At 37.8% G+C, this 12,593-nt stretch overlaps 1 protein-coding gene across 1 annotated transcript in view; it reads right to left on the reverse strand.

The window, feature by feature from the left end:
* Positions 1 to 11,933, reverse strand: part of LOC134207156 (carboxypeptidase D-like) — a 65,179-nt gene extending 53,246 nt beyond the window's left edge. Inside the window, 1 exon segment of the mRNA XM_062682877.1 lies at positions 11,443 to 11,933. The gene's annotated coding sequence lies outside the window, so the exon portion shown is untranslated.
* Positions 11,934 to 12,593: the final 660 nt, after the last annotated feature.

Consider the following 12,593-nt stretch of genomic DNA (forward strand, 5'->3'; position numbering starts at 1 on the left):
TGTTTGAGATCAGCTCTAAACGTCACACATCAAAGAATGTTTGAATGTTTAAGGTCACTCCTGACGGAATTCAAGTTTCAAAGTGCTCGCGATTTCGTAAGCACACCACTCGATAAGGCGGCGTCGCACAACTGTCATTTTTTTGATTTAGCTTTGCTGCGTCGCAGCATGCGTGAAATATTGAAAATGACAGTTGTGCGTTGCTTCCGTATCGAGTGATGTGCCCCTGAAAACGCGAGCACTTTGAAACTTGGAATCCGTCAGGAGTGACCTTAATGGATCATAGTGGCTAGGTGAAAAACTCAATTGCCGTGTTAAAAGCAGTAAGTAAAGCACCTTTTTCTATCGCAGGCGACCAAATGACAGTATCGTAGGTTTTTTGGGAAGATCCATTAATTACGTAACGCAAAAATGGCAATTTTCAAGCCCCCCTCCCCCTATGTCACACTTTTTTTAGGAAGCATCTAGAAATTTTGTATGAGTTGTCACACTTGAGTAGATCCCCTTTCTCACCCTTCTGAGTGTTACGTAATTCATGGATGCTCCCTTTGATCAATTTCGCTTGAAAGGCAGTCACGAAAAAATGTTGTGCTTTGTTTTAAAATTATAATTTCTAAGTGATTGTTATAGATATATGCAAAGAATAATGACTAGTAGATAAATTAATCATATTCCTTTAACCCACCGAGTTGAAAGTGGTAATAAACACAAAAATAAAGCAGATATGGCACACTTTTATGTCACGAAACAAATATTTTTTGAGATTTTTGTAGCACGCTATTCATCCTTCGCGTTTCTATAGATATTGAAAGGGGCAGATATGTAAACATCACGTGACATCTCTCATTGAAAATGAGAAATTGCAGTAGTGGTTGTAAATCTCAATATGACTTATTTTGCGATTACATTTCGTCTCAATGAGAAAAGTAACCGCAAGTCAGTCACATTCCGTTGAGCAAAGCTCAAATTCCAATTTTTTTTATAATGCTCTAATAACAGACACGGGGAAGTATGATATCCGAAGACTGTTGAAACTGTCGGGTGCTTAGAAAGCCTACATCACAGATTTTCGTGATATCGTAATGGAAGTCTGTTTGGGCATAGGGTAAATCCGGGTGAGATGCCACACCTTTTTTGAAACTCTGATAATGTTTTTTATATTCGTTTAGAAGTCATTTGCACAACAAAAAGACGGACTGTACTATTCACTTTATACAAAAAAAATAGTCACATCCGGGTGAAATGCCACACCTCAGGGAGAGATGCGGCACGCGGGAAATGTTGGAGAAATGGGATTATAAGAGATAGTGATTAGTCCCAAATCAATATCTGAGGTAACGGATGAAAGTAATGCTAGTCTCATACAAATTGCTCAATGGCAACGCTAATGAACGATATTTTTCAGAAAAGTATAATCATTTATATTTGTTTTCAACCCAAAAAAACAAACAAACTAATCGCGTGAACAATTTCTTATTTCTACTTTACATAATTTACAATTTACAATACACAGTCGAGTATATTAGTCATTAATATGCTTTTAATATATTGGTTTTCTCCCACAATCAATTACGCAAATCGTCAAAAATAGCGCATATTGCCCTTTTTTTCATATTCACGGCGTTTTTTCAACTTGTCTAATACTCCAAGATGGCTTTATATTCTTCGAAGCAATGTTCTTCCATTCCTAGTTTTCTTTCGTAGATATCTGCTCTTTTATTTCAATGTAGCCAAGGGGGGCAATGCTAATGTGGAAAGATTGAACGGGTACTGAAATGAATTCCCTCAAACATGTGCACTTTACGATCCAATCATATACAGAAATAGGTGGTTGAAATTCAAAAGATTTCCAAAACTTATTAGGGCATCCAGGATCCATAATATATAAAAGTTCAAAGCAACTCGAAACATTTCGGGCTCAAAAATTCTGCTTGAAATCCTTCTAGAAGCTCCCCTGGGAACTTCTGAATTCCCCCGGAAAGTTATCCACAAATTCCTCTGAACATCGTTAGAAAATCCTTCTCATGTAATTGTAATTCCTCCTTATCTAGAATCTCCCCACTAATTTTTTTTTAGGAAATTCACGAGGAAATTCCTTGAAGATTTCTTTTCTTCTCTTCAAGATTTACTTCTAGATATTTCTTTGACTATTCTTTCTTCAGGAAGGCATTTCCTTCAGGCATGCATTCGAGAGTTCCGTCAAGAGTACATACGGAATTTCTTCCCAAAATTCTACCAGAAGTTTCTTCAAAAAATTATGACGGAAATCCTCCGATTTAGCTCCATAATTTCACTTGTAAATCTATAAGAAATTCCTTCGGAAATTCTTCTAGGAACTTCTCCGGGCATTCCTCTCGGAACTCTTCCTCTAATTCCTCCGGGATTACTTCCAGGAAATTTTCCGGGAATACCTCCAAACATTCAATAGCGAAATCATCTAGCATTCCAATCTGGAATTCTTTTCGCAATTACTTCAGAATATCCTTCAAGAAATCCTCTAGAAATATCTTCATGAATTTCTCCTGTAATTTGTCCAAGTATTTCCCCAGAAATTCTTACAGGTATTTTATCGGGAGTTTCTTTAGGTACTTCTCCAGGAATTCCTTCAGGAATTTCTCCGGGAGATTTTCTACGGAAGTGTACTAGAATTCCCTCCGGATTTCACTCGTAATTTACTCGGATATCTGCCAAGAGTTCTTCCAGAAATTTCTTCGCAACAATCCGCAACAATCCACAATTCATCTGGGAATACTTTCAGGATTTCATCTGGGAATTTCTGCATTAATTTCTCCTGGTATTTTTCTGGGAATTCCTTCAGATATTTTTTCGGAAATTCCTTTAGGAACTTCTCTAAGAATTATTCCAAGACTTCCATGTGGGAATTCCTCCGGAAGTGCTTGTGGGAGTTCCTCCGGGAATTCTTCCAGGAGTTTTTCCAAGAAATTCTCCGGTAATACCTCCAGGAACTTTACAGGGAATTCCTGGACGATATTTGGCGGGAATTTCACGGGAAATGGGATTTCGGAAGTTCCTTCAGAAATATTTTTTCTCTTTCTCTAGGGTATTCCACCGGATGTTCCTCTGAAGTTCCACCAGTAGTTCCTCCGGGAATTCAATCAGGATTTCTTCCAGGAATTCATTTAGCATTTCTTTAGGCATTTATCAACAAATTCCTCCAGAAGTTCCTCGGAGAATTTCTCTGGGAGTTCTTATGGAAATTCCTCCGGGAAGTTCTTTTAAGAATTCTTCTAGGAGTTCCTTCTGGAATTCTTACGGAAGTTCCTTTGGGAGTTCATCCTAGAATTCTTACGAGAGTTTCTCCAGGATTTCCTCCGGAAATTCTTCCTGTAGTTCTTCAATAAATTCCTCCAAAAGTTCCACCGGCATTTCCTCCGAGAATTCCTCTGATAATTTCTCCGGAAATTCCTATAGAAAATCCCCCGGGAGTTCCTCCGGAAATTACTCTGGGAGTTCCTCCGGGAGTTCCTTTTCAGAGAAACACCCGGAGAAACTGCCGGTGAAACTCTCGGAGGGAGCTCCTGTAAGAACTCCCGGAGGAATCTCAGGAGGAACTCCTAGAAGAATTCCTAGAAGACCTCCCAGCTTAATTTCTGAAGAAAGCCTAAATGATTTCCTGAAAAAAGCCTGAATAATTTCCTGGAATAGCTTCTGGTGGAACTCCCGGAGGAATTTCCGGAGAAACTCCCGGATGAATTGCTGGTGGAATTCCCGGAGGAACTCTCAAAGTAATTTTCTGGAAGAATTTCTGAAGAAACTCCCGGGAGAATTTCCAAAGGAACCCCGGGGAAACTACCAGAAGCATTCTCGGAAACAAGAGAATTCATCTTATAGACAAATCTCGTCTAGCTGGAACCTTTGTTGGGGTTTGTAGCTGGACCATCATCATCATCAGATGACCTCCCGGAGAATTCCCTGAGGAGCTCGCAGAGAAATTCTCGGAGGAGCTTCTGGTGTAAAATCTATATAAATTCCTGAAGAAGCCTAAATAAATTCCAATTTTGCCGAAATTCCCGGAAGAATTTTCAGCGGAACTGCCGATAGAACTACCGGAATTATTCTCGAATGAAATCCTAGAGAAATTCTTGGTTGAAATGCCGGTGGAACTCCTGGAAGAATTCTAGGAGGAATTTTCGGAGAAACTCCTGGAGGATCTACCAGTGGAAATCTTGAAGTTTCCACCGGAATCCTTTCAGAATTTCATTGCGAATTAATCTAGGAATTCCTCCGAAAATTCCATTGTTGATTTCATTTACGATATAATTTCTGTATAAATTTCCGGTGGAATTCCTGGAGAAATTCTTTGGAATTTTCACAAGAAATTATTCGAAACAATTCACGGAAAATTTTATGGAATTTACAAAAGAAATTCGAAGATTTTTCGTCATATTCTCAGGAATGTTTACTGGCAATTCTGTGGAATTTCCACGGATTATTCTTATTCCTAAAAATTATGGGAAACAGCACGAAATTATTTGAATTATTGCAGGTAATTCTGCAGAACTTATAAAGAAGTTCGTGAAGATTTTCTTGGAGTAAATAATGGTGGAATTTTCGGATCAATTCCCGGCAAAATTTATGGTGGAATTCCTGAAGACACTGCCGAAGAAGTTACTGGAGGCATTCCTAAAGAATTCCTGATAGAATTTCGGATAGAATGCCAGGAGCAATATTGTCAAAGGAATTCCTGGAAAAAGCTTGCATATTGATTTTTCTGCCTATTTTATAATAAATATTATTTCAGAGAGGATTTGTTTAGAAATTCAGATGTATGGTTCTAGTTTTCTTAAACTTATGGAAGAACGCAGGATTTTTATAATAATGGTTATAGCCGATTTTATATTCTTTCTGAATATTTAGCTCGTAAATATTTTTCTCACTTTATTTAAAAATATCTGATGAGCAATAAATCACGCATTTTTAAATCCATTATTGTTTTAATCATTATTGTTTCGATTTGGTTTCATGTGTTAATATTCATGTGTTTTTATAAAACTACTATAAAACTACGATTTAGAAGACCAACAAAGTTGCCCCCCCCCCCTTCTCGAAATCCTGGCTACGCCCATGAATGTAGGTATCCATATTAACACTAATATTCATTCGTTCATTCCGTTGTAACTAATATCTATATCTCAGTCATTTATAAGGCGATTTTCTCAGGTTTTTCACCAATATCTTATTCAAATCTTCTAGTTATAATATTGTACATATCTAGGAATGTTCAACTTTTCACTAGCTTTGGGATAGAGTGATTCAAATTTTGACTTTTTTGCCATTTTAATAATCCTCCTAAATTTTTAGCTATTTTGGATGTAATTTGACTGTGCACGCGACATTTAAAGTTTGTATGGAAATTACTGTGAAAACCGGCCCTTATGTGAAAGAACGTTCTGTGGGGTAACCCATGAAGTATTTAAATATAATCAACACATTGACTACACAGGATACTTCTCAAGCTGAAAGGCAGTTGTTGTTGCGAAGCGATTTCTCGTTTGGAAGCAAAGTTATGAAGAAAATAAAAATGCTCATTATTGATATTGATGTTATTCTTTTACGTGTTAAATTGAATTTCCCACAATTCAGTATTTCCTTAATAACTATTCTTGCGAGCATCAAATCGTTTCGCAACGAAGACGGCCCGTTTTCTAGTCAAATTTTCTATGTTGCCAATGTACTCATATGCTTTTAAAGCTTTGAATGAAGCGTTAGGGAACGGTTTTCCGTGGAAGTAACTGTTTTCATAGAAACTTCAAACCGCGCGTGCTAACTCAAATTACATCCAAATTGGATAAAAATTGTGAAGGATTATTAAAAAGACAAATGCAATCGTTTAAGGTCACTCCTGACAGAATCCAAGTTTCAAAGTGCTCGCGTTTTCGGGGGCACACCACTCGATACGGAAGCAACCCACAACTGTCATTTTTATTTTTTCACGACGCAGCAAAGCTGAATCAACAAAAATGACAGTTTTCCGCCGCCTCCGTATCGAGTAATGTGCCCCCGAAAACGCGAGCACTTTGAAACTTGGATTCTGTCAGGAGTGACCTTAAGCATCGGGGAGCAAAAAAGTCAAAATTTGAATCACTCTACTGTGGGAGTAAATCAACGGATTTAAGAAAATGCAATTTTGGTGATATCCCTTTACCGAAAAAAAAATAAAACGTCTCCACGTTAAATTTCGGACACCTTTCTTCCAATGCGATTTTTTAACATTTTCACAAAGCACTGAGACGATCAATTTACATGACAATTGAATCTCTCTGCTTTATGTGCTGCTTTCATCATGTTTTCATTCTCGTTCAAATTTATACAATGGCTACAAATAAATTGGACATTATCCCAGTGTCCGAAATTTAACGTAGACAGGCTTTATCTATCCATCTAGTGATGATAGAAACATTGACATAACATATATAAGAAATCATCTGACACATGGGAACATATTTTGAGCATCCAAATTATGCATACGGTGATAATTCGGTGCCTGATGAAACTGCCTTATTCTACATGGTGTATGAAACTTCAAAAAAAAATTCAAAAGCATTTTATCACCGACAAACCGACGGGCCTCTCACTCACGTAAATTTGTGCCAAAAAATTAAATTCGTTCTACCAGATCTCTGTGGCATCTGTAGCGACGCGGCATCTCACCCGGATTTACCCTAATGTAATGGGGTATATCCCGTAAGGCATAAAGAAAGACGTTAGGCATAAGTACGTTAGGCATAATGGACGTTAGGCATAACGGACGTTAAGCATAATATGCGATAGGCATAATAGACGATAGGCATAAAATGACCCAAAGAACAGCCCATGACATAAAGAAGGTTGAATTATGCCAAACGTCCATTATGCCTAGCGTACATTATGCCTACCGTCCGTTATGCCTAACGTCCATTATGTCTAACGTACTTATGCCTAACGTCGCGGACCCATGTAATGTAGGTAATGTAGTTTCGATATCAAACTCAACAAGAATTTCATTCCGTAACAAAATAAAAATGTGTTTTATCTCTCGTTCGAACATGAAAGAAAACATATATGCTACATCCCTTTGAACGAAAACTTTATATCTCGAAGTTTTAGTTTTCCACAAAGTTTCGAACTATTTATTTCAGAAATAAATTAAGGTTTTTTTTACTGTTCGGGTGTGCCACTGCGACCAGCTATTAGATCTATTTTAGCATTCCTTGTATCCTTAGTGTTTAAGTACATGTTGAATTACTCCATTACTATTGAGAAGCAATGAAGTATCGGTTTCGATACAGTTCTTGTTTTGTTTTCCCAATAGTACATGACACGGTCCCGCTATTTAGACACTTCACAGAGAGCAATCTCATTGAAGGCGCGCCCCTTATCAAATCTTTCCTTGAGAAAACAGAACAGTAATACTGTTAATTGGCCATGCATCGGAGCCCTAGCCACATCCTTGTCTTGCCAGTAAAGCTAGAAACCCGGGATTTAGCTCTATCTACAAGACCATTTCAATTTAAAGAAGTTGTTCAGTAACAATAATTTCCGTGTGTTTCTCGAACTACCATTGTTTACCAGTTCATGAAGAGTTAGTACATCCATAAAACCCTAACTCAAACTTTTTCCAGCAGTTAGTTCAGCCTAGGTCGATGCGGGCCCTGGTTTTATAACTAATTGCTAGAAAAGCTGTTTCCGCTGCATACAATTTAGCCTTTCAACCATGTGAAGGGTAAAGATAATTTTGTTATAATTCAAAAACTGCAATTGGTAGAGAGGACTAAACAGGATAAATTCTTTAAATACCACAACTTATTGCCCTAGCTTGAAAAATGGATTAAGCTAGGGCTCGATTTGGCACCCAACTCAGCACCTAAAAACTCATGGATGAGTTTAATCATCCATTTGAATCATAGTAAGTTTTCTTTTGTTCTCCTTCGTTAAAAACAGTGAATTGACGTTTGTCGTATAAAATATAAGACACTCTTTCATGTATAAGCAATAAATTGCCCCCAATTTGTTTTCAAATGTGTTTTTCAACCAAAATGATTTTTTGGCAAATGAGTGAAATTATGCATTTTAGCATGAAAAATTCAAGCGTGATGCATTCCTTTAAAATCGCAGACGATTTCGTTCGCATGGGAAGGCTCATTGATTGAGATTTATGAGTGATTTTACCAACACTGCGTAAAAGTGATCTACTAGCTTTACGGGAAAAATTAAGGTTAAACTATTAATCGTGGATGTTTCGGGGGTTTTGTAGAAAGTATTTTTTTCCAAAAAGTCTACTGACAATCCGTAAGGATTTCAGGAAGCATTTGAATCCAAAAAGTGATCAAGAATGTCTAGAGGTTTTCCAAGAAATTAAATGTTTTGGTGATTTAATGGTTTCCCTTAAGTTATTGAACATTTTCAGGAAGTACGTAATGGTTGCTGTTAAAAATATTCCTGGAATCTCAAAAGAATGTTTAAAATTCTATTAGAATTACTGTAGAAAATAAAGATTGTTGAAATCTGCTAATATGGTCAATTGCACGTTTAAAAAAATCTTAGTTATAAATTCTAGTTATTCTAGTTATAAATTCTAGCTAGTTTAGATGAATTGTTGGAAGTCCATTATAAGATCCACCATCATCCCTAAGTCCACATAATCTTGTCCGAAATAAGACCCAGGGCCTTAGGGCATTCTTGATTAATCATAAGTTTTCTAAGTCATTCGTAGCGATCCACAGAAATTCCTGAAGATTCCTAAAATTTAATGATCTTGAAATCATTAATATCTTATGCTTCTTAGAAACCCCGCTACGTTATTTCCGCTATTTGTTGTTTTGTCCCACCCGTATTTTGGCACGTAGGGTAAGACGGTATAATGCGCCCCACCTGGCCAAAACGCTCCCCTTTGATTTCTAGAAAACTATACCTAACTAAGGGTAAAAATCAGTTGGAACCTATAAATATTTGTAAAACCATCATACTATGTGAATGTGGAAGTATTTTTCTATTACACAATGAAAATAATAGTAAAATACAAAAAGTTACAGTTTTGATGTAACTTTTCATGTTTGTTTGCTCAACGTTCTGGAGCGACTCTAGCATACTGTCCGGAAAACTTGCACTGGAACACTCAGTTGGGCAACAAAATAACTTTTCTCAGTGGTTAATATGATATAAAATTACTTCCATCTTCAAAAATGTAACGATTTTCGAAAACATGTTTCACTGGCCAAAACGCCCCAGTGTAGGCAGGACGGTATGCCCTTACCAACTGTACACAAGCGCAGCGAGCCTGCAGCAGTTGCTTCAAAAATGTATGGACAATTTTGAAATGTAATTCAGACCTGCTTGAATGGACTTATGTTGGTTTTTTAATGTCAAGCACATAAGGATTTGTAACCTTTTTATTATGGGATAGATAAAATACCAATGAAGGGCTATGATACGTGGTTGATAACGGTGGGGCATATTGCCCAGGCACTTTTTGAAATCCAGTTTTTCACGACTTTTCAAAAAAGCTTTATTACGTGTTCTCAGTAATATTTTTATATGACTACTCACAGGTAATGCATTTGCGACTTGTTGAGCTACCAAATAACACAAAGTTTGTATAAATTACGTTGAAAAATAATTTTTTTTCATAGGTATTGCCTTAGGGGGGGCATATTATACCGTCTTACCCTATACGCGTCTGTAATCATGACTATCATTGATTTTTACATTCATTAGGAAGAGAAGAAAACTGCTAATAATACAAATAGTAATTGTTAAAATATCAAATGATGTTAATAGTGTTCAGGTACTTAGTTTGCGTCCAGCGGTCGTTTCTTGTAAACAACCCTCATGTTTTTTTTCGTCTGAGGATTTCCACACTTTTTAAGCAATTTTGTTCCCCCGTGTAAAAAAAGAATCGTGTGTATTTCACACACGGAAATGATATAATTATTTGTTGAGCGCCTCTATAAATATAACGTTTGATTGTTCCAGCCAGAATGCAGGGAAAAGAAATGAGTTTTACGCAAAACCAACTCCCTCCCACCTGATTTTCCATTTTCATATGGAATCTTCAACCAAAATATATAGGAGAGTACACCACCGTTCATTCAGAAAGTGATTCTATCAACAATTATAAAAAAGGCAATTGACACTCTAAAGATCAGTTTCAGGTTTATTTAAAATAGGGGAACGGTTCGGTACTTCATCCCATAGCTCCTATTTCCATCCCATCAAAAACAAAGCAGTGAAAAGGAATTTGGTTTGTTTCTTATTTTTGTGATCTTTTTCAGCAGTGAGCACGCGTGTTAGCAAGAATAAGCGAGGAGATTGGTTCTGTATTTCTTTTTTGCGATGAGATGAATATATGTTCAGTGAGATGGAAAACGGAACAGCTCCCCTAGCAGTTCAGAAGGTGAAAATTTTGATTATGAGGGAAAATCTAAGTATTATTCAAAGGGCGAAAGTAATCAAATTGATAAGTAATAATCTCATTATTTGGCATACCAGAACTAGTTTAATAGCCCCAACAAGTGTGTTCTCTAGACACAATCAATCTCTTTCAGCATAAGTAAAATTCTATTGGGAAAAGTCTACTTCCATTTCGACTTTGGGGCATGAATTAATACAGGAGTGTAAACAATCAAAAGTCAAATATAATAGTTTTAGAGTCTATAGAAAACATTTCAAAATGAAAAATGATTTTCCTTGCTACAGTGTCAGTTCATTCAGAGTAAAATTCAGTACATAAAAGAGGTTCATCATTAAAAAAAATTCTAACTTATATGAGGAAAACTAGCATATCTTGCACCCTTCTGTAATTGGTCAAAGAAGCTTGAATATAAATCTAAAAGCGGGATGAAAAATTGGTCGTATGCATCATATGCATCAAAGTTCGATGTTCTAAATGCAAAGCAGCGAGACATTCCTTTGTTGCAAAAGAACCAGTACTTGTCTTATCCAACGCTCATTACTCACAATCCCGTCAAACTTGTCCATTCAGAACAAAAGAAGGTCGATGGTCTTAGTACTTATCTATATGTGCTAAGCACCTCAAATCTTGCAAGTCCAACTCCATTTGAAGACCGCATTCACGGCGTTCGTCACATACCCAACATGAATCTGATTACCCCACTGACATCGAATGCCATACCCCAGCGCAGCACAACACGCGCCAACTCTTTGCAAGGCACCTTTCTTTTCCTAAACTGTTCCGTGTCTCTTAGCCGTAGCACTCGACATCAAGCTGCAACGCACCCACTCGCTGCCCGCGGGTAAAAGCCATCCTCCGCTTAGTGTTGTGCTCCACAAAAAAAAAACAACCGTTCAGTTCCGAAGAAAGTAAGTGAAGTAACTGTTGTTTATAATCGGTCGCGTGTCATATTTTTATGCGACCAAGTTCCCACTTCAGGCACCCAAAGAAGCCACACGCACCAGAAACCTGAAAGCAACCCATTCACTCACTTGGCGTATTCTACACCTCCCGGACTATCCAGAGGGGAATCCCGTTGATCTGCTTTCACTTTGCTTCGATTAGTTAGCAGCAACCTATCGGCATCCTCTCCTTTCAGCTGTGGTGCAATAATATTTTGGAATCACAATCGTTTGGGCAGTTCGAGAAGACGCGTTATCACCGATGTCGCGATCCCTGGGAATAACCGTTCTGCCTTGCTGTCACTGCACTAACACCGGAGATCATTCGTTATCTGTGCCACTGGGTCTTACTGGGTTTCCGACTATTCTTCCAATTAATCCCAGATCGTCACACTTGCTAATCACGTGTCGTGTCACATTCGCCACCAACGGTCAACTTCCGTACACCTGTCACTTATCATACACTCCAATGGTACCCACACTGAGCCTCTAAGGGGGAAGAAAACGCGTCCGAACGATCCGACCGATCGTTGCCAACTGAGCGAAGCTCAGCTGAGATGGTAAATTTTTATATAGACACACAATCGATTCAGTGCACTGCACGCAAAAAGCTCTTCTCCGGATAGGTACGTACTGGGCTTGTTGGCGCTGCTGGTTGGGGACTTTGGTGGAGCCACTCGAAAAGCGCGGTGTGTAGCATCTCGTTCGTCGTCGACGTATGGGAGATAAACAACAAAGTTTGGCGGTCGCAGTCTGGGGATTCGTTCGGTACGGGGACATCCGAATGGGTGCGTATGGAAGCGATAGGACGGGCAAATTTGGGTGTTCGATGTGAAATAAATGGAAGTCAAGACATTTTATTATTGAAGTTTGCTGTGAAATCAAAATCAATCGAAATTTCCAAAAAAACAGTTCCAAAACAAAAAAAAGCAATATGCACCCCTTAAGCTTTTTAGATGTTTTCACCAATATAAACAAGAATACCGAACCATATCAACGTGTAAATGCAAAATTTACAAAACCAGCCACATTTCACAAAGATCTCCCATTCAAAACAATAAGGTGTTCATGACTTTCTAACGCATTTGAAAAAAATGTTTCAAAAATCGGCCTGGAGCAAAACACCCGAATGCACAGTAAAACCGTGTTTTGAGCGCGTTTATTTAATAGTACCTTTATTATTCAATTTAGCGTGATGGTGTCTTCGAGACATTTTATCAGTAAGTTAATGCGCTTCTTTG

The sequence above is a fragment of the Armigeres subalbatus genome, chromosome 1 (genome assembly GCF_024139115.2).
Source record: "Armigeres subalbatus isolate Guangzhou_Male chromosome 1, GZ_Asu_2, whole genome shotgun sequence".
In the NCBI taxonomy this organism is placed as follows: Eukaryota; Metazoa; Arthropoda; class Insecta; order Diptera; family Culicidae; genus Armigeres; species Armigeres subalbatus.